The sequence below is a fragment of the Rhipicephalus sanguineus genome, chromosome 5, assembly GCF_013339695.2.
Source record: "Rhipicephalus sanguineus isolate Rsan-2018 chromosome 5, BIME_Rsan_1.4, whole genome shotgun sequence".
NCBI classification, from domain to species: Eukaryota; Metazoa; Arthropoda; class Arachnida; order Ixodida; family Ixodidae; genus Rhipicephalus; species Rhipicephalus sanguineus.
Window position 1 is genome coordinate 153,676,038 of NC_051180.1, and position 24,131 is coordinate 153,700,168.

The following is a 24,131-nucleotide window of genomic DNA, read 5'->3' on the forward strand; positions in this document are numbered from 1 at the left end:
CGCAACTGCGAAGAGCCGGTTTCGGAGAAGTGACACTTTGTCTAAGAAACGCCGCCGGAGCTCGTCACGAGATACGCTTACAGATGGTTTACGAACTAATGAACAGCTATATAGGCGCGGTCGACATTACGCAAAAAATAATGATAATAATAAACAAATAAATAATAAAGAAGAATTAAATAGACGCGAGAGCCGAAGGCAGCCAGTTTAAAGGGACACCGAAGATGAACACTGAATTAGTTTAGTCTGTTCCTTGAAAACTCATTAACTCTGCGATGGCCGCGGCAAATTAAAAACAAGGAAATATTCGCCCGTATTTCTAAACGTGGGCATTCACGCGTTTATAAAAAATAATACAACACTGAAGTAGTATAGCTGTAAGCATCAATTAGAGTGAACTTTTAGTGTTTTCGCGGGTACGCAATAGTCATCACCCACGCGTTTGGTCGTTCGCGCGATATAAAGTTGAAGCGTTCGGTCTGCTTCCACGTCTTACAGGAATTTCGTTTCCTTTTTACTAATTGGTTTACTAACCACAAGTGGAAACTCGCTTCTTTATATAGGGGATGCTGTACTATACAGGATCAAAGGCAGAATGGGAATGGATGAAAAAGCCCGTTCAAAGTATATTCTTGTTCATTATTTCATTAGCAATTACCGTCATCATACCGAGCTCTATTTGTATACACACGAGCAAATTTCGCTCTCAGTAATGACATCACGATGATGGCAATGAAGCCAGCAAAGGCATTTTGGTAAAAAAATTTAAAGCCAAATTTAAAAAAAAAAAATGTGTTGTTTTTCCATCCTCCATACTTTCTCTTAATACGTGCGAAAAACGTGCAGTATATATATAGAGCTAGTTTCCAAGGCTTCGAAAATATGCATAAAAAGTCCCTTAAAGGGACACTAAAGAGAAACAACGAATTGGTTTAGATTGATAAAGTGTGCTCGGAGAACTGTTGTGTAGTTTATTTCACCACCATAGGTTTATTATTAGAGGAGAAAACCAAGTTCAAAGTTTCATTTTTAAATTTCGCGCCGAACTCTCCAATTCGTGACGTAAAAGGTTTCAAAGAGCATTTAACGTATTTTGGCGCCACTGGCTCGACGAAATTTCCACAAACTCGTTATGTAAAGTCTCTGGCCCCCTCAGAGGACAATGTACTTCGATACGCAGGCCCAAGCAGGCACCGTCAAAAATGTGACGTCACAGCAAATGGTGCGGGAATTCCAAGGTGGCGTCGCCACCTGTATTTTCTTTTTGCGCGTTTTCTCGCTTATTAAACGTCTTCTCGCAGCAAGCGCGGTGCTTTTGGTGGAAGACTACTTTACTAATGCGAGAAAAATCGTTTTGCTCTTTAGTGTCCCTTTAAATGGACATTACAGGCAAATATTAAGTCGACGTGGATTGTTGAAGTAGCATTCCAAAAACCTCCTAGTGCTTTTTCCGGGCAAAGGAAACGCGCTTAGCGTGAGAGAAAATCGCGTTGTAGTTGTCCTCATACCGCTAGCGGAATTCAAACCGCCCGCCTCCAAGAACGGTCTTTCTGACGTAGCATTCGCCATGCGTGCACTGCCCGACAGCAGGCGCTGCGGCGCACAGGCCGGCAAAAACGAAACTTGCGTCTTTCTCAAGGGTAACGTCAAGTTCTTGTTTGCATGAATCAAACCGAAATGCAAATATTTTTTTAATATTTCGTCTTGTAATGCAATGAAATGTTCTTTTTTTGTGGTGAGTAGCTTGGGTAATTGTGAAAAATTGCAGTGAGGCCCTACTACGTCATCTGACTTGTGTTCCAGAATGTCCCACTGGTAGCGCAGTGTCCTACATTTACATTAATTTCTCGATCACTAAAGCGCTGCTGTGTATAATACTGACGCTTTATACAGTTAGAGCTTCTCAAGCATTTGTTTTTCACTCCGACATAAAATGTTATTTGCCGTTAACGTCCCTTTAAAGCTAGATTCGGAAGGTCACCGAATCTTCGACCGTTAAATTAGGTTTCAAGGCACAAAAACGAGTCTGGTCATGCAGCCACAGGGTGCCAGAAAATCAGTCGCAAGGGCAACAAAAGTTGCGGTTGCAACAGGGCTCATTCAAAAAGCAAGCTTCGTCAAAAAAAAAGTTCAGCACCTCTGCCAGGCGCACAGGGCACAAACGAACCTTCTCCCCAAAATTAAGGTGAAGTGTAGATGCATGTAGAATTTTTTGCCAGCTCGAGGAAGTCAGGGTATTTTCATGTTTGCACTGCGATGTGAAACATAGTTAAGATGTGCCCTATACGTCGCAGAGTCAGACCCTGCGCATGTCCCATCTAATTCACAGCATCTGCATGCCTCGAAATTACTGCACAATATACTGCCACCCAGGCACGTAGCCAGGATTTTTTTTCGGGGGGGGGGGGGGGGGGGCAAGGCCTAATTATTCGAAAGAAAGTCTTTTCATGGCAAAAAGGAAAAAAAAAATTGCCCGGGAGCATAAAAGGCTGGACGAATTTCGGGGGGGGGGGGGCACCCCCCCCCCCCCCTTGCCTACGTGCCTGCTGCCACCCACATCAGCTAGACGACACTATCCAGCCGTCGCATCGCTGTGCAACATTTATTAAACGTAATTAACGATAACGCGCATATGGAAACTTACGGCGGTGAAAGTGGCATAAAAAGAAGGCAGCGTATTCTTGTAAAAGTATTGCGTGAGACAGTCAACCGCACCATGCGCCTCGTGAAAGGGCTCAACAGATGCAGCCTTCGTGCGCCCGAATAATACACCGGGAAATAAAGAACTCGCGCGAACGCGTCGGACCGGTTTCGTGCACGAACGTGAAACGCTCGGCCACGTGTGGCTGGAGCCTAAAAGCCGAACCATATAGAGCGTTTTTGCCGGCGTTTCCTGGCGTTGCGTCCCTCGGCGTCGTCGCATCAACGCCGTCAGAGAGGGCGGCAAACCATATGAAGAGCGTTAGCTCAGCGTCACACACAGTGTGACCAGAGGGAATGAACCTGACACCTCGTAAAGCAGTGTACAGTTTCCGTCAATGGACCAACAAGATATATTCCTGATTATAGCTTTTACGTCTCATTAGCAGTTCTGCAGTTCTGTGGTGCAGAAAACGAGTCACAACGCCACCGAAAAGTCTATTTTCTTTTTATTTGACTTGTAGCGCCAGCTATTGGCATTAAGAAGAAGCACAAACTTGTAATATATGGCCTCTGAGCTTGAAGCTGCCGTACATCTTTGAGGCCACGTATTCGGCCAATACACTCATTCCTGCTAAGCCTACCGATGAACTTGAGTACGGCGCTCGGAAAGACTTCAAAGATATCACGATCGCTTTCCTGTCGAAGCTTCTAGGGAACAAGCTAAGTCAAATACAAGCATCAGTTGAGAACTTAAGGGCCACACAGTGCACGGCGACGACTTATTAGATCCGAGGCGGGCGGCGGCCATTTTGGCAGCAGCGACGACGCCGTTAGAGTGTACTAGAACTGTTGAGTGGCGTGAACGCGCCTCGCCGCCTGATGCCTTCCGCGTCGACCGTAGCGGCGGCGCTGCAGTCGCTCGGTACTGAAGGCGCGCGGCGCGGCGCGCTAGAACGAGCCGCTAGAACTGCTGGACGCGTCGGCGGCACCCGGCTAATCGGCACTGATGTGGCTTTCGTTGCATGTCTATCATTATTAAGCGTAGGAATTGTCGTCGTAAGCCTTGATGGACGAAACTTCAAAGCTTTTAATGGATGCTTGCTTCATATATGCCTTTGAGAGATACTGCAAATCAGTTCTTGTAGCCGAAGTGACTGCTGGAAAGTACGCAAAATATAAAAATGAAAACGGGCTGACAGCGACCGTGAATATTCACGATCTCAGTGTAATTGAGCCGAACTTATTGCTGGGCTATTTAGAACAATTACTCTCAATTAACTAGACGCCGAACGACCGCCAGAAGAAAGAGACAGAGGGAACAAAAAGGGCGTGTCTTATTCTGATTTCTTCTGCCCTAATGCTTTCTTTGGTGGTGATTCGGCGTCTAGTTTATTCAGAGTAACTGAGCTGCTCTAATGGAATTTAACTGTGCTCAGAAAGCTGTGAGCTGATATTGTGCCGAAAGCACACCGAACATTTACCGCGCGTTGGCGAAGCTGCATGCGTGTGTGGTGCGTATCTTTACAAATGCGCTGTAAATACGACTTAAACATTACAAGGGCTCAAAGGTATTGGAACTCAAGGTTAACTCGACCGGTACAAATAACGGTCGTCCTCAGGTGCCTTGCACGGATATTGTTATTAATTGCTAGGCGCCGGTTGGGGAGGGGACACTTTACTGTCCGTATTTGTGCGTGTATATATATATATATATATATATATATATATATATATATATATATATATATATATATATATATATATATATATATATATATATATATATAAACATAACCTCGCAAAGCATAGAGCACCACTGCCCCTCCTGGCTTCACTTTTGATACTTTACAGATAAAGCAATGAAATTATAATACAAAACGTTGTCAAAAAGAAGTTTTTCTAATGGCATCGATAGAAGATCAGGAAAAGTGCAATATAAGGTGTCCATTGAAATGAGAACTGGCTGTAATGAATTTAGGCAGAATAACCAACGGGCTAGATAAGCCCTGATGCATGAAGTTTGTTCCTCGGAGGTGAACACGCGCCTTCGGCTCGGCTTCCTGGCTCGCCTTCCTGGTATTTTAAGCCCTCAGAGGTCGCATAACCGGTGCATCGTAACCGCGGAAGCATGCTGTTAACACAAGATAGCCTTTCGGCATTAAAGAAACAGTGCAAAACTGGCAGAACTCAGCCGTCACGAATATAAATGTTGCGATAGAGTCATTTGTACTCCGGTTACTCATGAAACAGTCGAGCGCATTGGAGCTCATACAGAGATCAATGCTCTGGATATATCGTATACAGACTGCCGACAGAATTGTAGGCTTTCGTCGCTGGTTCGTTAGTTCTTCGTAGTCAGTGTTCGTAGTCACTTATAGTGTAGCGCGGCTCGAAGTGCTGCTTGCAAACCGCACAGCAATCAGTGAGCAGCTAGATGCATGTGCGCAAAATCCGATTGTCACCTTCTTTGGGGGTCGGCAGGCTCCAAAAACAGGAAATATCTCGGCGCAATTTTGGCACGCCTGCATATTCACTCATGCACCATGGCGCGTAGCAGGCGTTGAGACACCGATTGAAGCTCAGTAATGCATTAAACGCGCTCAAAACGCGCAATTACACGCTTTCGTAGGCCGCGACGAGCGCGCGCCAAATGCAGACGCTCTCCACAGCTTCAGTACAAAGTGACTACAGCGCCGCCGCTACGGTCGCCCGTCGGAGCATCACCCGAGATGCGGCGCGGCCGCTTCGTTCGTTCCACTGCCCCCTTCTAGTACACTGTAACGCCGTTACGTAGCGGAAGTCGCTGCCAGCCGCACGCTGATTGGTCCTGCGTACATTGAACTGCTTCCGGCGTCGACGCTGCCGCCCGTGATGTCTGGACCGTCCAGAGGTGGACGTTTCGGCCACCGTCACCGGTAGCGTCGACGTCGAGGGACGCCGGCGTACGAAACGCCGGGAAAACGCCGGCAAAAGCGCTCTATATGGTTCGGCCTTAAGGCACTCCGCGTCGCTTGCGAGTGTTTTCTATACGTATGCATTTTCTATACGTTCTCTGGCGTATGGTATATGTACCACACCGTTTGTGAAATTAGCCACCTCCAGCATGTCCTGTAGCGCCAGCACTGTGACGCCAAACTTCAACTTGGAGCTGGCCGCTGAGCAGGACCACGGCGAAGGAACAAGCGGCAAGCACCGTCTACAAAGATATAACTCGGAGCGAGATAATACCTTATTCTTGGTATGTAGCGAAGCGTACGTGCTGCCACTGTCCCGGTTACACTTTAGTCTATTTATATATAGAGGGCATTATAAGTCTATCTCGAGACCGCGACAAAGAGAACCGAAACTAAGCGCAGTTTCGTGAATTACAGTAGGATGCGAAAAGAAAGATAAGGTAGGAATGTCAAGCGACACAAATGTCCTGTTTGCTACCCTGCAGAGCGGAAAGGGGTCTGGAAATATAGGCGGAGGCTAATTCACGTACAACGATCGCTGTTCACAGCAGAACACGAAACTTGTATATACGTCACGCAGCTTTTCTTGTTGATCCAAGAATTGCAATAATGCATACCGTAGCCCTCTGCTGTGACAGCTAAAACGATTTCTTCGTGACGATGGTGTGACGTACGTCAATACGCGCTATCGCATTTGTGTTTGCATACTGCATTGAGGACATTCGCACAAGACATGTTCACTCGTCTGCTCGACGAAGTCATTACAGAGAGCGTTTTCAGCCGCACAAACAGGAAATGCATGGGATTCTAGAGGCTACTCTCTTGTGGATAGCCTGCACAGCGGCGTAACGTCCAGTCCTGTTCGAGTTGTCAATACAATTACGAGGTCAGCACATTGAGGAGGCATCGAAAGTGTCCCCACCAAGTGTCCTTATTGTGCATACATGCCGTTCTGCGTTGGTTAACACAAAGTCGCTTGCTCGTAAACACTATATACTTTGTAAGGAGATTCCGGGCTTATCGCTTTCAACGAAATTCGCTGATTTTACGTTTCAAGGCTCTGTTCTTGATTCAAGGCCGCCCTTTCGTAGAACTTAATTATAGGGAAGAAATGGAAAGATAAATAAGGAATGCGGCCAAGCTCACTTTCCACAGCGACGCAGTCACAGAAGACAAGCTCTCGAGCGGCCTCCTCCGTCCGCAGCCTCGAACGGCATCGACTCGAAAGAGCAATCACGAGGAGCAGCGAGAACGGACGGATGCATAATGCATGCCGCACACATGCATAATCAACGTGGACAACTTTCCATCTTCCGAGCAGGCGCCGAGGTACAGGCGGGCGCGCGACGCATAATGGCGTCGCAAGAACAATCAGGCCTCGTTGCATGCACCTTCGTGCAAGAGCAAGTCTGTAGGGACGCGCGCGAACCGCGGGGACGTCGTTTTGCTCTACAGCCGGCATAGCTCGGCAAATTGAGAGCGACGTCACTGAACACACGCACAAGCACACACATACCGTAAGCGAAAATCGAAACTATGAAACTATTATTTTTAACTACTAATATTTACTATCGAAGTAACTTCGCTCTTTCCAGAGTACGCACACCATAGAGTTTCTTACAATAATACCTAGAGGGGAATCTGGTGCTAGTGTCTAGGCGGGCTCCTTGAGCGGCGCTTCAACCACCATGGGAATGATGGGAAGTACAGGCTTCGGATCTGCTTCGGATGTCTTTCGTTCTTGAGATTCGCGACGCTTGTTTGCCGAGTGTAAAACAAAGTGATATGAAATTATTTCCAGTTAAAACTTGCTTCATTCTTGCGTGTGTAAAACTTATTGCAAATGTTTGCCTGACCGTGAGATGGAAGTGAAACCTGGACAAGTTCAACCACCAGGGTATGCATTGCTCTGCAATTATGCTCTAGATTTGGCATCACCAAATAAAGAATTATTTTTTTACAATAAAAGTATAATAGAACGTATAATAATATATAATATAACGTATAACGTAATATAACGTATAATAGAAAGTATAATAGAACGAGTGTACAAAGGGGTTATTCAGAAAGTTTCGCGGATGAGGGCGAATTTGAACCTAAATGGGCATCGAGCTTATAGGCACTAATGCCTATTCGGGACGCCTTCCATTGTGGTGTCACATTACTTTCAAGTAATCAGAACTGACAAGAAAACCACTCGCTGTCATGGCTACTAGCGGCGCTGACTAACACTCCCAAGCTTAAAATGCATATATATACCCCAAAAAGTGGACGGGGGGATGACCGCCGCTGTAGCTCAGTTGGTAGAGCATCGGACGCGTTATTAGAAGGTCGCAGGTTCGGTCCCTGCCAGCGGCAAGTTATCTTTTCGTCTACTTTACTTTCTTCACATTTACATCATAATTACTACAAAATACATCACCTATACTTTCCTTGGCTTTCTTGTCTGTTAGTTCTAATTAATCTTGTGTCTAGCAAAGAAAAACGAGCCCTCAAAAATGCCCTTCCTTCGTTCATTACTTTCAAGTGCATGACAGTTCCTCTATGAATTTCCCCTGCGTTGCGCATCCCCTCTTATGGAATGATTTACAGCAAAATAACCACTTATTCGTTGTCATGCTACATTGCATGGAAAAGCCACAGAAAACCATGACCCTCAGAGACCTTCCACTATCTGCATTCGGCAGGTGTGCTTTTGGATGTAAGATAAATAGATAGATAGATAGATAGATAGATAGATAGATAGATAGATAGATAGATAGATAGATAGATAGATAGATAGATCCACACGCACACAACCGGTGTCTCTCGGCGCGCCCGATTGTATGCGAGACTATGAAAGCCAAGAATGGGCGCGAGCTGCTTGGAGCGGGGCCTACAAGTCCGCGGTCGACCTTTCGAGCCCCTCATCTTTTTGAGCGCCGAACTTGACCAGCGTTCTAGAAGGGTCAAGCAAACGCCGCTGAGAGCAGAATACGGGGAGGTGGATAAAAGGCGACAAATGGCGCCCGTAAGAATCCCCCAGCGAACTTGAAAAGGACGTACGACGAACATCGTCGGTGCGAGCCCGAGTTTCGTAAGCAGCTGAAGCCGATTGGGAAACCACCGCGCCGGACAAAGGCTGGTCGACAGTCGATCGGGAAGGTGGCACAGAGGTTGACCGGCCAGCCTGGCGCTCAACGGCGCCGCCTCATATATGCCGGCGCACCCAGGAAAAGCCATAGCGAACGAATGCCGGCACAAAAGAAGGGCGCGCGTGGCAGCCCTCCCGTTGTAGTTGTTCTCTGCCCTCCCTGGGCGCGCGCACGTGTAGCCGGACGATGAGGCGAGGGCGGTGCAACGCAAAGCGCCAACGAGTCCCGCGCACGAACGAACGCACACACAAGCAAGGTGCGCGCGCGCGGCCGCAACCGGACGTCGTGGGCCTGCATTCCTGACGTGAGGGGGCGAAATGGCAGGCAGCACGCGCTCGCCGTCACCTCCGACCCGGGCGCACGCGACCTCTGAACTCGGCGCGCGGGAGGGGAGGACACGGCACCACGCCGCGGTCGGCCACCGATCAAGCCCGCCTCTCGCCGCGTTGCGGCTCGCGAGCGGCCGCGCGCGCCCGGCACGTTATCGCGGCGCCGGGCCGTTGCTCGTTGCGCGCTTGCATTCCAAAGGCGCGCCCGCAGTTGCGTGCAGCAAGCGCCAATGCGAATCGCGCAGTGACCGTCGTCTTTTTCCCGACTTGACCAAAATCGTCCTTTGCAGAAAAAATAGGGCGCCCTTCGAGGCTCGAGCAGTGGTAAAGAACTACTTCGCGATGCCGTTCTCGGAGCACGTGAACGTTCGCATTCTGGGAAGCCACGTCCCGTAGAGTGATGAACAGTGCTCCCTGCACGCAAGTGCGGAATCGCAGCGTGCGTTCCGACACGAGAAGGCACGAGGGGGTGGCTGGGCAGGCTAAAGAAATAGCGGTGGAAGGGGGGGTGGGTTGGCATGCCATAATCACCTCGGCTGGTGAACTATTCGACACGGCGGCCAGCGCTGCACGCCTTCTTTATCATCTTTGCTGGCCCCGCGAGAAGCCGGACGTCGGAGCCGCCCGGCGCGATAAGCAGCCGCTCGCGTGCTGGAACGCTCTGCTTGTTTGTACACACGCGCGCGTGAACTAGCTACGAATGTGGATGGGGCAGCCAGCGGCGGGCGGATGTGGCGCCCCACGTGTGCAGTATATGTGTGCGCCGCGAATCGTGCTCCGTTGCTGCCGCGCTCACGCAACGAGCTGCATGATGGCCAACAAAAGGGTCCAAGAACAAACGGTGCCTGGCATAACAGAGAGAGACCCTTCCTCGGCCGACTCCAAGGGGCGCGCGTGAGCGCCCTGTCCACATACGGCGGTGCAGCACTCATGAGGGCCACCCTTGCACAGCGTTCCTCACGCTGATCCGTGACCGGCGTCTGCGTGCAGCCACGCCGCGCTGCAGCGCCTCAACAATGAGGCGTCGCAGAGCGCTTCGCTATTTCGTCGAGAAACAGCCTGTCGTCGACAGACGGCACCACGAAAAAAATCGGCCGGCACACACGCTGCGCGTATCAAGGTTTTAAGGGATTTAAGGTGCCTCGGCGTATACGAGCACGCGGTACCGTGACCGATTGGTCGAGACTGAAAGCACGGAAAGCCGAGCTAGTTGGTATGAATGCATTGTATCCTTGTGTTTTACGAGCTAATCTACAATGACAACGAGATTCAAAGACAAGCAGCGGAATGGCCAACAGGGCGAGCTGGCGTCGAGGTTCGCGAGAAGCGGGTCGAAAACGCACGACGGTGGCCGGAGAGAAACAAGCGATCGAGCGCTCAGCTGCAGTCTCGTGTCTTCCCGCCACTTCTCGCACACTTAGGAACCGGAAGTACGCACTCGCAAGAACTTCCAAGTCCTGTAGCGATCAAGAAAATGAAAGCAAACCGAGCTCTCGCAGATGTGCTTCGGCCACATTCTCATCAGCCGCGATGCAACGTCGTTGCTCGAAACTCCATGGCATGCCGCGGCCGCTATTCTCGTCTCACGAAGTAATATAGGAGGTGGGAGCATCGAGTCCCCATTCAACGAGGGCTGGCCCGCCGTCCGCGGTCGTTTAGATCAACCCCGGACGACCAAACCATGCGTCCACCCACCAGCCCGCCCTGCGGTCACGGGGTCAAGCGGCCCGGCCGGAGAAAGGGCCGATCGTATCTGCCGCGCGTGCATTATTATGGTGGCGCCGCAGGTCCGGTACGGCGCGCGGACCTTTCGCTCGCATACAGCGTGGAGCAGCTCTTCGACGCGGAGTTGCTGCCCTGCGCAACAAAGAAGGAGGGGGGGGGGGTCATCCGCGGACTGCCATTACGCGCGCACCGGCTCATTCGAGTGGAACAACCATGGCGGAATGTGGCGGTGAGAACGCCGCTGCTGCCCCGACTATATATACTCGCTCTCGGGGATTACAGGGCGATGAATTGTGCTATAGTTAGTCTACGTTGGCTAGCTAGTGGTTGGTATACGTGGTGCACGCGCGAGATAGAAGAAAAAGACACGCGCTCGCTCGGTCTTCGTTCGTGCTCACTGACGCAGAAATTGTGTACGCACGCGACGCCACGCATACAAAAAGAAAGAACGCAGAAACAATCTCGAAATCAAAAACACGACGACACGATCTGGAAGGCACCTCCATTGTTCCCGCAGTCGCAATGAATCATTGTCGCGACAGTCTAATACGCGGTTTGATCTGGTAATAATGCAACTGCTGCGATTCACGAATTTTCGTGACAGTATACGTTTGCCCTGCCTAGACGTTGTCGCGGTTATTGTTTTACATACATGGCAACAACTGCTCGAGGAGAGTTGGCCACTAACGACGGAGGCTGGGTAATCGCTTATGCACCTGGCGCTGAGTGCGCTACACGTTCTTATCGGGAGCCAGCCTTCGAGGGGTGGCTTCATAAATCCACACACGCCGCAATGCGGACCTACAGTGTTTCTCTTTCTGTATAGGGGAAAGGCACCACTAAAGGATGTAGTGCTTATGATGTAGTTACACGAAATCTCATATCTAAAATATCGTACGAGCCTCCGGAGAGGCAGCAGGAAGGCGTAGAGAAGCTCTCGAATCGCCATCGAACTGACAGGCAGACTCCGCGAATGTTCGGCAGTGCGCCAGCAAAGGACGTCTCAGGCGGAGGCAACGTACCTTTTCATATGGAAACTCGCTGGCGCAATTATACGAGCGCCCTGGCCGAAACAACGTCTCCACGCAAAGGTGTCACCGCATACAGTTATAAATTGATGGAAATGTGGCGAAAATGCGAAGAACGGTTTCGTTGGTAAGGTTCTGGGCAAGTCCACAAATAATACAACTCGGGCTGTTTTGAAAATTTTCTATAATATTGACGCGGCGGTCAGGCTTAGCCTGACCGCCGCATCAATATTATAGAAAATCAATATTATAGAAAAAGCCCACTGCGCCCTATAGACGCGTCTCTCAGGGCTATTAATAAAGTTTGACCAAAACCAACCAACAAACACTACCTTACCTCTATATAAGAGATGAATCTACATTGCTGCATACTGCCAGACCTGAGTTCTTGAACGCTGCTTTCGAATGCGCGTAGTTTCTATTGTCTTTACACTGTCCTATCTTAATATTGGAAATGGGCGACGCACATGATTACTCACATCCCTGGGTGTGTGAATTGATATAAAGAGTTACTGAAGGAGCGCTTGTCATCGTCTTTCACTTCTTCTTGTGACCGTGCCTCAATTAGCATCAGTTACCCCACTGGACGAACTAGCTTCTCGGGCAGTCTTCCTTTATCCATTTGCCCACTGCTGACCAAGCACGCAGGCGCTGGCTAACAAGAGTGGAGTCGAAACATGGCTCCAATTCGATCGCGATACCCACGTGACCACATGATTGCACAGGCCCACGCGTGTGCACGCACGCTCGCAGCTCCGCAAGGCTACGAACCCGGAGACCCTCGATACCGAAGCGCGGAGTGTACCGTGCGCCTCCTCCTCTCCTTCGTACACATCCGTTCTGGACCAACTCGAGGCTACGTCTTCACTGGCCTGCAGATAGCTCGTCCGATACCGGCCAGTTATATGCCGCGCATAAAGCACGACCCGGGCCATACGGCCTCCAGCTCGGTATCTCGCCAGGGAATCAGCCGCCGCGATGTTATTCTCCAAGAGGAGGAGGGGACGTTATTTCACGGGGCGAGAGGGGGAGGGGGGCGCGCACGCCAACCTGCGCTCGAGGCATCCCTGTTATTACGTGTTTCGTTCCTCTCGGCGCATTAATAACAGCAACGCGTAACGCACTCGCATATGACCACGCATCATCACCGCCAGAGAGGATGCGGGGGGGGGGGGGGGGGGGGGACGACGGAGACGTGGCGGCGCGCCCAGCACGTGCCGCCGTCGATGCCTTCGGACCACTTCTCCCCCCTCCTCGAGAGGTACATCTGCTGCACCCCTGTTTCGTACCCCCCCCCCCCCTTACCAACACACCTAGAGCACTACAGCAGCCCCCTCCTCCGCATTCCAAGGCAGGCACACGCCAGTGCGCTTTCGTGCGCTGCTATAGAAGAGCAGTTGCGAGCCGCGCGGTGAAGGAGGAATGCTTTCGTGCGTTATTTTCGTAGGTGGTGGTACGACGACGATCACGCAGACGCAGGAATTTCGAATTCGTTATTATTTCGGCTTCGGAGGAGTATAGACAAGGACGGCCGCGATTATTTAATTCTCTCTCTCTCTCTCTCTCCGAATGCGCAGACCGAGGTCGGGGGCGGACGGGTCGGGGCTTCGGTACTTTATTACGAAACGTCACGAGACTGCGTTTGAAACCGTGCATCGTCTTTTTTTTTTTTTTTTTGTCTTATCTATTTCGCGCATTACTGCCGCGAGAGCTCTAAGCTTCACCGACACCTTTGGGTGTACGAAAATAAGGGCTATCTCTCTTTCTCTCTCTTTCCTCTCGAGTGTAGCAAATCAGAGGCGGAGGAAAGTTCGCCAAAGAAAAGAAAGATAACACGAAGTCTCATACTCCCGAAGAACAGCAGGAACAAAAATGGCTCGAAACGAACTTCGCTGATTCAGGCGAATTTCACGCAGTGCTGGCTTTGTATACAACCAGTGTGCATCAAAGAGAGAAGTTAGCGCCCAATTTTTCTTTCTTTTTTTTTCCCTTATTTAACACGATGGACTAGGCCTTTCGAAACTATGAAGCGCGAAGAGCCTCGGAACGAAAGAACTTGTTTTACGTTGAACTGAAATTCTGAAATAATGAACTTAGAGGAAAGCGAATGTGTACGGAAAAATAATTTGCAGCCAATGGTAAGCATATCCACACATTTCGCCTTATACGTATGAGATGCTTTACCATGGCGGGAGATACACCTCATTATCATAATTTATAGTAACCTTAAGGGCCTCCTGCTGGCGTATTCCATATAAAAGGTGGAAATGCATTAAAAGAGGGAGAGAGGGGAGGGGGTCAATATTCGGAGGTATTGGTATTACATCAGCCAATGTCGTTATTACACGAAAATATACGCTAAAAAGATGAGCTATGACACAATGAACTGACCAGTAATGAAATACAAATAAGTCTGTCTAAACAACGAACACCATAAACTGAGAAGCAACAAAATACATGTGTTAACTGAGTCAAGGAGCATAACTCGTAGAAAGATATTGCCGGAGTCCTTAATAAAGTTGTTGCCACCACCACCACCACCATATTAGGTGTCAGCATCAGTAGACGATTCCTACCGTGTGATTCATTACCAATTTTCTATTCTTTCTACGATCGCGTTCGCCGACAACTTGACCAGGCTTTGCAATTTCATTATTCAGTCAAAGAGGATCACAGTGAATTTCTAAGAGCTATCGTATATCCATGCAAGCGTTACGTAAGGCAGTTGAAGAGACCGCGAGATAAACGCGCCTGCGGCAAATGATCTTTCAGTCCACTCCCAATTTCCCTTTGTAGATCACCTATTGTGTCACCTCGCTCGATTCCACTGAGCGAGCAGACAATAGTGGGACATCGTCCTCTCCGATTATCGAGCCACAAGGCAGTGAAAGTGCGTGTGGTGTTTTTCTAAATATACGGGTCTGCGCCAGCGGCTCCATGGTGGTCGTGCTTTCCTCATTCTATATACTCTCAGGGATTTGCCCCAGCGCAGAATAGCCAACCGGAGGCTTTTCTGGTTAGCATCACTGCCTTTGACTCAGCCTCTCTTTCTTTGTACTCACGTTAGCGCTTATTATTTAAATTAAAATTAAGTTACGCGCTCTACGCGCCATAACTAGAACATGCATGATCATGAGGGACGCCGTTTACGTGCCGAAACTGCGATATGGTTGTGAGGCACGCCGTAGCGGAGGGCTCCGGAAATTTCGGCCACACGGAGTTCTTAAGAGGGGCCCTGCAAGACTATTTCGGCATCGTCACAAAACGCTGCCGATCGGTAGTCGAGGCTCCTGAGAACACGTGAGCCAAGCATTATAGCGCAGCACGCATCCTGAAATTTACAATTAATTTTCAAAGTAAGCTATAAATCGCTCGCTCTACTCTCGACAATTGATACCACAAACCCAAAGTCCATGGCTAATGGCTGATACGAATATCGCGAGCTGCGCAGTTACCGCGGCCGCCGCGAGATGCCGCGCGCTCGCGATCACACTGAAAGTAAGAGGCACACGTTTGCGAAAAAAAAAATATAATAAAGGAAAGTGCTCGAGGTCATGACGCGCGCTGACGAGCGGACGCATCTTCCTGCCCCCTTGTCATCACCCTCCCTGCGTAGCTTTCAGCGCGCTCGCTGGTACGAGAGGAGAGAGAAACTGCTTGAGCGACAAATCCCTGTAACTATACGCTCGTACTTGACGGATTCTAAAGCCTTTCGCAGCAGCCGATTCGTGAGACAACGAACTCTTTCAGTTAAGCCAATCGACAATTACTTAGAAAAATGCTACAGGGCACCTTTAACGTGCACTTGCGTCGCACAGTACACGGGCCTCTATAGCACTGCGCCTCCACCAAAACCGCTAACTTCGCGTCAGCAGCCGGCCACCGTATCCGCTGTAACACCGAGACGGACACACCGTTCAGGGGGACTCCAGAGTCTCCAGGTAATCTTGACATGCGCCTAAAGCTGAGTACAGGACTTTTGTTTTTTTATTCCGACCCAATCTAAAGACGGCCGCCACGCCCTGAAAAAGAACCCTCAGTACAGCACCATCTAAGCCGCGAAGCTACCAATGCGGGTGCGTTTATTATTTCTACATTTTTCAAGTATATAGACACGCAGCGATGCCCATAAAAGCTTCCTCTGGCATCTTTGTCATTTCGCGTGATTAGCGGGTTTCGACTCACGGACCAAAGTGCGGCGACGCGCTACAAAGGCCAAGGCCGCCATTACACGCGGGAGAGGGATGCTTTCCCACACAATATTTGAGACTCGAGGGCGCGAGCCACGCGGAGCGCGTGGCCCTCCTTTCTGTGCAGCAAGACGAGAGGCGGGGTACGTATCCTCACTTCTCCTCTTTCGCAAGGCGGCACACGCACACACGTTGCAATGGCTCGGTTGACACCCCCCCCCCCCCTCTTAAGCAGCGTATAACCATTAACCAGCGGAGGAGACCAGCAGAATGGCTTTTTAACGCGCCCCTGGGGCACGCGCCAAAATTGATTATTCTGCCGCTACTCCCCTTTCACTTCGCTAACTTTTCAACGCCCGCCCTCCTCCTCGATTTTTCTTTTTTTGTTGTTGTTTCTTTTTTTTTTTCATAAATCGTGGGCGAAGCTTGGGTCGCCTCTCCCATGGCTTTTGTTTCGTGGACTATATCTGCTAAAGCCCCATTCACCGAGGCTATGTATTCAGCCAAACAAGGCACACGGCCGCGGCAGGACGGAGAAACATGATCGACAATGGTAATGATATAATAATATCGGGGGTTTAACGTCCCAAAACCACGATATGATTATGAGAGACGCCGTAGTGGAGGGCTCCGGAAATTTCGACCACCTGGGCTTCTTCAACGTGCAACTTATTCTAAGTACACGGGCGTCAAACATTTTCGCCTCCATAGAAAATGCAGCCGCCGCGGCCGGGATTCGATCCCGCGACCTTCGGGTCAGCAGTCGCGCTCCATAACCACTAGACCACCGTGGCGGGGCTGATCAACAATGGCCGGGCGCTAGATCAGGGCAACACGTCTCTTGACGAAGCCAAGCCCCCTCGACATACCTACGGTCCCAGGGACATCTCTTTCGCTCCACTACTGTTCACTGCCTCGTGATGCTGTCACGGCTGGCGTAGCTTCGCTCTGAGGAAGGTTAAGCATCGGCTTCTTGTGATTTTTGGTGTCACAGTTGGGTGTCATGCCGGCGACTCGATACACGCGTCCTCACAATTTGCGCCCAACGTGGGAAGGTGCGAAACCGTGTCAGAGACGGAACGACTGGACAGAAAAGAGTCTGCGGATTTGCCTACATCCACTGTGGTTGCGGCACGTGTGGGAACAAGTTAACAGGGAGGCATATTACATAACTGAAGAAACAATATTATGTTTGCATGAGCGATATGCCTGGGCATTGCACAGGAAAGAACAATTATGTGTGCTCATTGCTCTCTCGCGGGACCCACGTATACGTGACCGCGTCGTTCTAGGCGTATACGTGTTATGCACGCTCCAGTTCTCCAAACAGCCGTTGTTTCTTTGTATCCTTTCGCGTCGCTCCCACCGTGTGAATTATTTTATTTTTATTTATTTATTTATTTATTTATTTATTTATTTATTTATTTATTTATTTTATTTATTATTAACCAGACAGCCCAACAACGAGTAACGAACGCGATAGCGAGGGCCTTTTTCACTCTCGCAACACTAAAGTATAAAACACCAAAGTATACACGAGCGACGTCACACATGAATGCCACTTGAGCGCTCACTCGCAACCTGCAGGATCACCGCTGTGTATAATTACGAGGGGTCACACGAAAGCGACAGCGGCTCCCTTTCGAGGCGCGAGATTTAATTACCAGTACACGCGTGCACCCAAAGTCGTCGCAAGAACAACCGAGCCCGTTTAAAACCGCGCCACATCGTAATACGCCGCTCTCGCGTGAGCCCTATATGTATTATTACAGCGTCTGCCAACAGCTGAAGCGCCTACACGACATGACGTTAGTGCACACAACAGCATAAACAGAAATTAAGGCGAGACTGCCAAACGACGGCTCGGAAAGCTTTCCGTACACCTCACCGGTACCTTGATATATAAGTTAACTCGCGAAAGAGGCGGGAGGGATGCTTCCCGTCGTTTTCTCATTAGGCTGTCCGACATTGCGGGGCTGATATCGGCACTCTGGACTCACCACTGGGAAGATGCTGTTGCCACGGCTGGCAGTACAGTCCCTGTTCCACGGCTGTTGCTGAAGAGGTAGCGGCCACTATATACGAAGTGTGGAGCGCCCGCTCCAGAGCGTACGCTAAATCTCCAGTCTCGAACCACGCGTTGCCCGTATCCGCTGCGGCGGTGACACAGTGCGCATCACTACAATGGAAGCACTTCCGATGGAAGAAGACGACGACCCTCAGAGGCGGCACATCAGAAAGGTCGCCACGGCCGCGATCGTCGTTGGAACGCACGCACACGCGTCCGCACTCGTCCGCTGCTGCGTCCGCGACTACGAACTGCGCGCCGGCGGTGTGGTGGCTACTACTACGCGAGCGCGCACACACAACGTCGAGGAACTCTCACTCAGTCCAGCAGGCCGGCTGCGAGAAGGAGGAGGTAGAGGAGGAGTGAGAGTCCGAGGGGGGGGGGGGAGGAGCCGGTGGATGCCCTCCTTTGGCATCAGCCGCCAAGGGGCGCCGCTGCAGCCTTCTTCTATGACAAATACGCGGCCTCCGATATTGCCGCAACGCAAGCCTCCTTTCCATCGCCGGTTCAACGATCTCGGAGGCGATTTGGTATGTGCCGACCGCCGCGCATGCCGGCCACTGGCCTACAGACCTTTCTCCAAGGACGCCTCAGTAAAAAGCGCGCCGCTTCGCTGTATGGGAGCGCGCAGGCTGTCAATGTAGAAGTGAACTTTTTTACACGATACGGCAAGCTCTGTCCTTGTCTAACGGAAAACTTTGGTCGTTATTACGTAGGAACGAGTGTTGAAAGCGAAGTTTTGTGGTGGCAAATGTAGAAGCCCTCCACATTGTTCCAATGGAAGTCCACGAAAGGAACAGCGGCACAGCGACTAATCGACGGAGTCAGGAAAAGTACGTGAGACACTGAAAACCTCTGAAGATGGAGGCAGCTCAGATACCGTTGTATAAAACGCATTCACGCTTAAGTTTTCAGTTCCTCAGGTTACCGCGGTACAGCAAACATCCTTTTGAATGTGTTGTCATGTGGCGATCAGACTTCTAAACCAAACCGAAGCTGTAAAGTGCGTCGTCTGATCCCATCTAACTGATCGCTACCGTAAGCTTCGGGAAGTGGAATGTCCCATGTGTCGACGTTCAACGATGCTTCAGTAAGCAAGAGGGTTACGAAGTATATAGATAAATAAGTCGCGATTAAAATATGACCGATGAATTTGAAGAGATCTTCCAAACTGTAAAGCTAGCTTTCTGGCAGCGCAGTTTGACACTACCCATTAGAAAACTTCTGGATGGATTTCTTGCAATACAAAAAGCAAAGACAGAAAGAAAGAGCGGTCAGTTTGGGCATTGTGAAAAAGCCTATTAATGCGTTGTTTGTTGACACACTGTTATTCGTTTTATTTGTTAAAACATGACGTGAAGGAATTCACGTAAACAAGAATGCACAAGGGTCACCCGCCATACTTCAGGAAATGTGCAATGCCGGAAAGCCAGCTCGGGACTTATCTATGAAGTTCAATATCCAATCCGTGAATTCGGACCAACATAGCGGGCTTCACAGATCAGAAAATCTCGACCTCGCTCCAAGAGAAATGAAGTCCAGTCACCGTCACAGGTCTCCGGACCAATATGCTTCTCCTTCGGAGAGTTCTGGAGGCTTCTAGTTGGGGTGCATTCCCTACAATGCATCCGATGTTTGCTGCCTGCATTCCATGATAAACAAGGTTTAGGCACCATCGACTTGGCTCCGTTGTTCGTGTTAAGTGTGACGGCGGCTGTACCGAAGTGCAAGGACCGTACTGCACTTCCATGCGAACGGTAGACCGCATCGTTTTCTGTCGGGCACACCCGCAACGTGGCGTAGCAAGCTTTACAGTCCAGCTAGGAACAAAAAACGCCAGGCCTGCGCTGAAACCGCAGCACAGTCACAGCGAAAGCTGGAAGAGCGGCGTTTCTAGAGCCCGTTGTAAGCTCTCTTGGGGCTACAATACAAGTAGACTAGAACGGTACCCACTACGCCATAAATCACAATTTTTGTGAAGTTGGGAAGCACCTACTAAGCCATTATTCGTCATTCTGCGGAGAAGCGAGGCACCAGCTACACGTCCGTAAGGCATTATGTGCACTTTGTTGACGCGACGACTGATGACGATGAAAAATTACGTCTCAGCCCTTTGTAATGGGTTGGAAGCTTGAAACGGCCGACCAGTTATGTAATTTGCATTGGGTGACGCCCGCTCGCTATTTCCCTCTCCCGTCATGCCGTATAACATACGTTGACGTGGGAGAGAGACGGGGGGGGGGGGGGGCGAAGAACTTTACTGAGACCCCGAGGAAATGGATCATGCGCTCATGGGCTTCCTTGGCAACCAATCCAAGTGCACTTGCGAGGAACCCACTACGCTATAAAGCATTGTAATTTTACTGAGACCCCGAGGAAATGGATCTGCGCTTATAGGCTTCCTTGGCAACCAATACAAGTGCACTTGCGAGGAACCCACTACGCTCTAAATCATTCTAATTTTTGAGAAGTAGGGCAGCAGGCACTGTGCCATTTTTCGTCATTTTACGGAGATCCGTTGTACCTGCTAAACGCATGTAAGGCATTATGCGCACTGTGTTGATGCTGTGCCTGATGACGACGAAGAATTATGGCAGAGATCTTTGTAATGGGTTGGAAGCATTTCACAACCTACTCGTTGCGCAATTCGCATTGTGTGACGCCTGGTTACAGAATTCGCGTTGTGCGACGCTTGGTGCTTACTTTACTCTTCTAACACGCTATATTGCATATGCTAATGTGATTCCTTCCCGACATGAAGCCTGTATAGGACCTTTTTGCAAAGCAGTTTCAAGAACCGGCATGACTCAGAGGCTGAATACTGGGCTCCCACGCAGAGGGCCCAGGTTCGAACCTCGTTCCATCCTGGAATTTTTTTCTTATTTCGGTTTTTTTTTTTTTCGATAGATACTGGTTACGGACACCGGCGGCGGCGGGCAACTACGGCGCCAAAAACGGCCGGTGAAATGATCTCATAACAGCTTTCGCTGTAAAAAAAAAAGGGGGGGGGGGCAATCTCGCACTGCGCAGTGGAAAGCGATTGTGTAGAAAGGAAGGAAGCATAAAACTGGGAGGTTCAGCAGGAATGGCTTGTGGGCTATAGACTACGCTGAGGGAGCGTAAAAAAGGAATAGAAAGGTGAGAGTGTAAAAATACAAAGGAGGGACGCGCTCGATCTCTAGCACTGGGCTCAGCCTTCAACCCCTCCTCCCCTCCCCCTCCTCCTCCCCTCCCCCTCCTCCTCCCCTCCCCTCCTCCTCCCCTCCCCCTCCTCCTCCCCTCCCAAAGAGCAAACATAGTGAAAACACCAGGCACAAGTTCCCCGCCTCCCTTCCTGAAGGAACTCGCTCGTCTTAGGTGCGTCCCAGTAAAAAAATCCCGATACAGCCCCTGTCGGCCTTTAAGGCAACCTAGCTCACTATAGTTACATAGAAGGCGACCAGCAGTGAAAGAGACAGCGAGCTAGCGCATACTGCTACTCTTAATGGATTGCGGCGACGCCTCGCGACGTGGACACGATTTGTCATACTCGACGAAGGGACGATACGGTACCGGATGGACGAGATACCGACTAGCAGCAGCAGCAAAAAGGTTGAGTGAGCCTGCCTCACCTGGCTCGCACTAATAGCTTCACATACGCGGACCCACGAGGGTGTCCCACCACGATGGGGCGGCGTCAGCGGTACACCGGACCCAGTACACGCGCCTCGTCGTCCGCCACGTTCCTTTCGCGCGGAGACGCTTTATACACTTCCCCGCAGTTTACAAGCCTGTCCGAGTCGCAGCCCGCGAATCGGGAAGTCCGCTCACGTCGCGCGCGACACGATTGCGGTTACACGGCGGGCCGGCGGCGTTTCGATTGAGAGCCGCCGCCTAGGCGAAAGAACAACAACGAAAAAAATGTTGCGACTGCAGGATAGGGGGACACGGATTCTTCCGCAAGTCTGCGGTGGAGAAAGGCGCCGGTGCGACGACGTAAAGATAAAAGGGTAGGGGAGGGGGGAGGTGATACTCCAGCCGCCGCGCTATCTTCTCCCTCGCGGGACGCGCGAGAAAACGAAACCGCTCGACGACGTCGACTACGGAGCAGCCCTCCAAAGCAGGGGCGGGAGAACACCCTCCCCCATTGCGCGGGGACTGTGGAATGCGCCTCGCCGTTGTGCGTCGGGCTTTCGTGAGCAGTTGTGAGAGGCTAGTTGAAGAAGAGGAGGAAGATGTGAGAGAGAGAGAGAGAGGACGCAGAGACCCCGGCACCATGAGAGTGGCATGGAGCGCGCGCGACCGACCCACTACTATCGGCATTCCACAAAGCGCGCCGCGGCAGCAGCTAGGGATGCCGGGGTGCTGCTGTTCGCCGCAACGTCGTGCAGGCAGGCAACGGAAATTTTGCAAAATGACGATCTACGCAAGCATTGCAATGAAACTAAACTGCTATTCTGCTCAAATCTATGCCATGTTTTGTTGAACAACGCACTGCCACGCAGATGTCTCTGTGAGGAAGCCAGCCTTTTGCGACGATGACGTCAACAGCCGTGGAAACTTCAGCGGCTAATGTGTCGCGCCGTTATAAGCTCGAGAACGCGTGTTTGACTCCCGGATACAGGGTGGTCGCATTTTAATGAGGGCGAAATACAAGGACGGCCGTCTACTTAGTCTCAAGTGCATGTTTAATGAAACCCAGTTGGTCGAAATTAATCCGCATCCCCCACAGCGGCTTTTCTCATTATCACATCGTGGTTTTAGCACATAAAGACGCGGAATTTAAATTTATCGATAACGTCCTACCAATACGTGCGCTATGAAACGTGCTACCAATACGCGTGCCACGCGTGCTATGAAAGCCCAAAGGACACGTAACGCACCCTGAAAGTTGCTTCACGAAAATCTCAAAGTTAGTCCCTCTACACATTAAGATCTCCGCTAGACTTGCTGATCTTCTTCAAGCTAGTAGAAGCCTCGAATCATCTTCCGCATTTCTGTGTGATATGCCGACTGCAACGGAACCCGACCATCGCGCTGTTCGCTGACTTCGATTAACAATGTGAAGTGTGTTATTAGCGCTCAACGCGCCTTCTTATCGACACTACTGATTCGCAGTATGCGAGCCAGTTTTTGAACATATAGCCGCATTCGCAGTTGTTTATCAAATAACTGTCAACCATATTATACTGCGTGCTTTCTTTCAGCGGAACTTCGTAGTGACCCAAGACGTGCTCTGGTTGTGAGTACTTGAGATCTAAAAAAGAACAGTAAGTCTTGAGCAAGGCTATCCCGGCGTAAAGAATGACAGTACGCAAGAAAAAACCAGTGACCAGTCGTAGCGTGCAGAGCTTCACCCAGTGACGAAAAACAAACAAACAGAAAAAAAAAACATGTTTGCGACGGAAGGAGTCGCAGGAGGCAGCCGCTGTCGGAGTTCATTGTTACCAGGAAAAAACACGCCATCAATTTTCAAGCGCCTGTTCAATTTAGGCAACTGAGCATGCGGTACTAATCCCATCGTGAAGCGCGCGGATATATTGACCAGTAGTCCTTGAAGTTACTATATGGCTGAGGAGCAATATACTCTAGTGCGCCTTAAAGAGGTACTGACACGAATATTTTCAGTTGTCGTTTTTTTTGCGTCAAATGAAAGGTCAAGCCCTCAAGAGCCTAGAAAAGGTAGTGCTAAGTGCGAGTGCGCCCTGAAAAAGTAATCACAGTATGTTTTTAAAAGCTAGTTTCGGTTCCTACGGTACCCTGACGTCACAACACGGTATGAGCTTCTCGTCACGTGCTCGCACAATATATCATGACGTTTCCACGCCCGCCCCGCACCGTGGCTCTGTTCGTGACGCACAAGCAGCCATTTTGTAAGTTTTGATAACGCACAAGCAGCCATCTTGGAAGTTTTGGTACCTAACGTCATCACAACTAGCCAGACTGCTGCGTGAAGTCACCAGAATTTGTACTGTAGCCTGACGTCAAGTTAGTGTCGATGTCAGTAGGTGCGCCATGGAAAAATTGACTTTAATATCAAATTAAGATATAAGCATTTGCTGAGCTTCACACTTGCTCAGA

At 50.2% G+C, this 24,131-nt stretch overlaps 1 protein-coding gene across 2 annotated transcripts in view; it reads right to left on the bottom strand.

Annotated features, from left to right (window-relative positions):
• Window positions 1-24,131, bottom strand: part of LOC119394343 (uncharacterized) — a 109,850-nt gene that overhangs the window by 40,258 nt on the left and 45,461 nt on the right. The window contains exon 1 of one of the 2 annotated variants that reach the window (XM_049415751.1): window positions 18,004-18,108. The exons of the other annotated variant lie outside the window; for it this stretch is intronic. The gene's annotated coding sequence lies outside the window, so the exon portion shown is untranslated. Of the gene's footprint in view, window positions 1-18,003; window positions 18,109-24,131 lie in introns of those variants that run through there. 2 annotated transcript variants of the gene reach the window in all.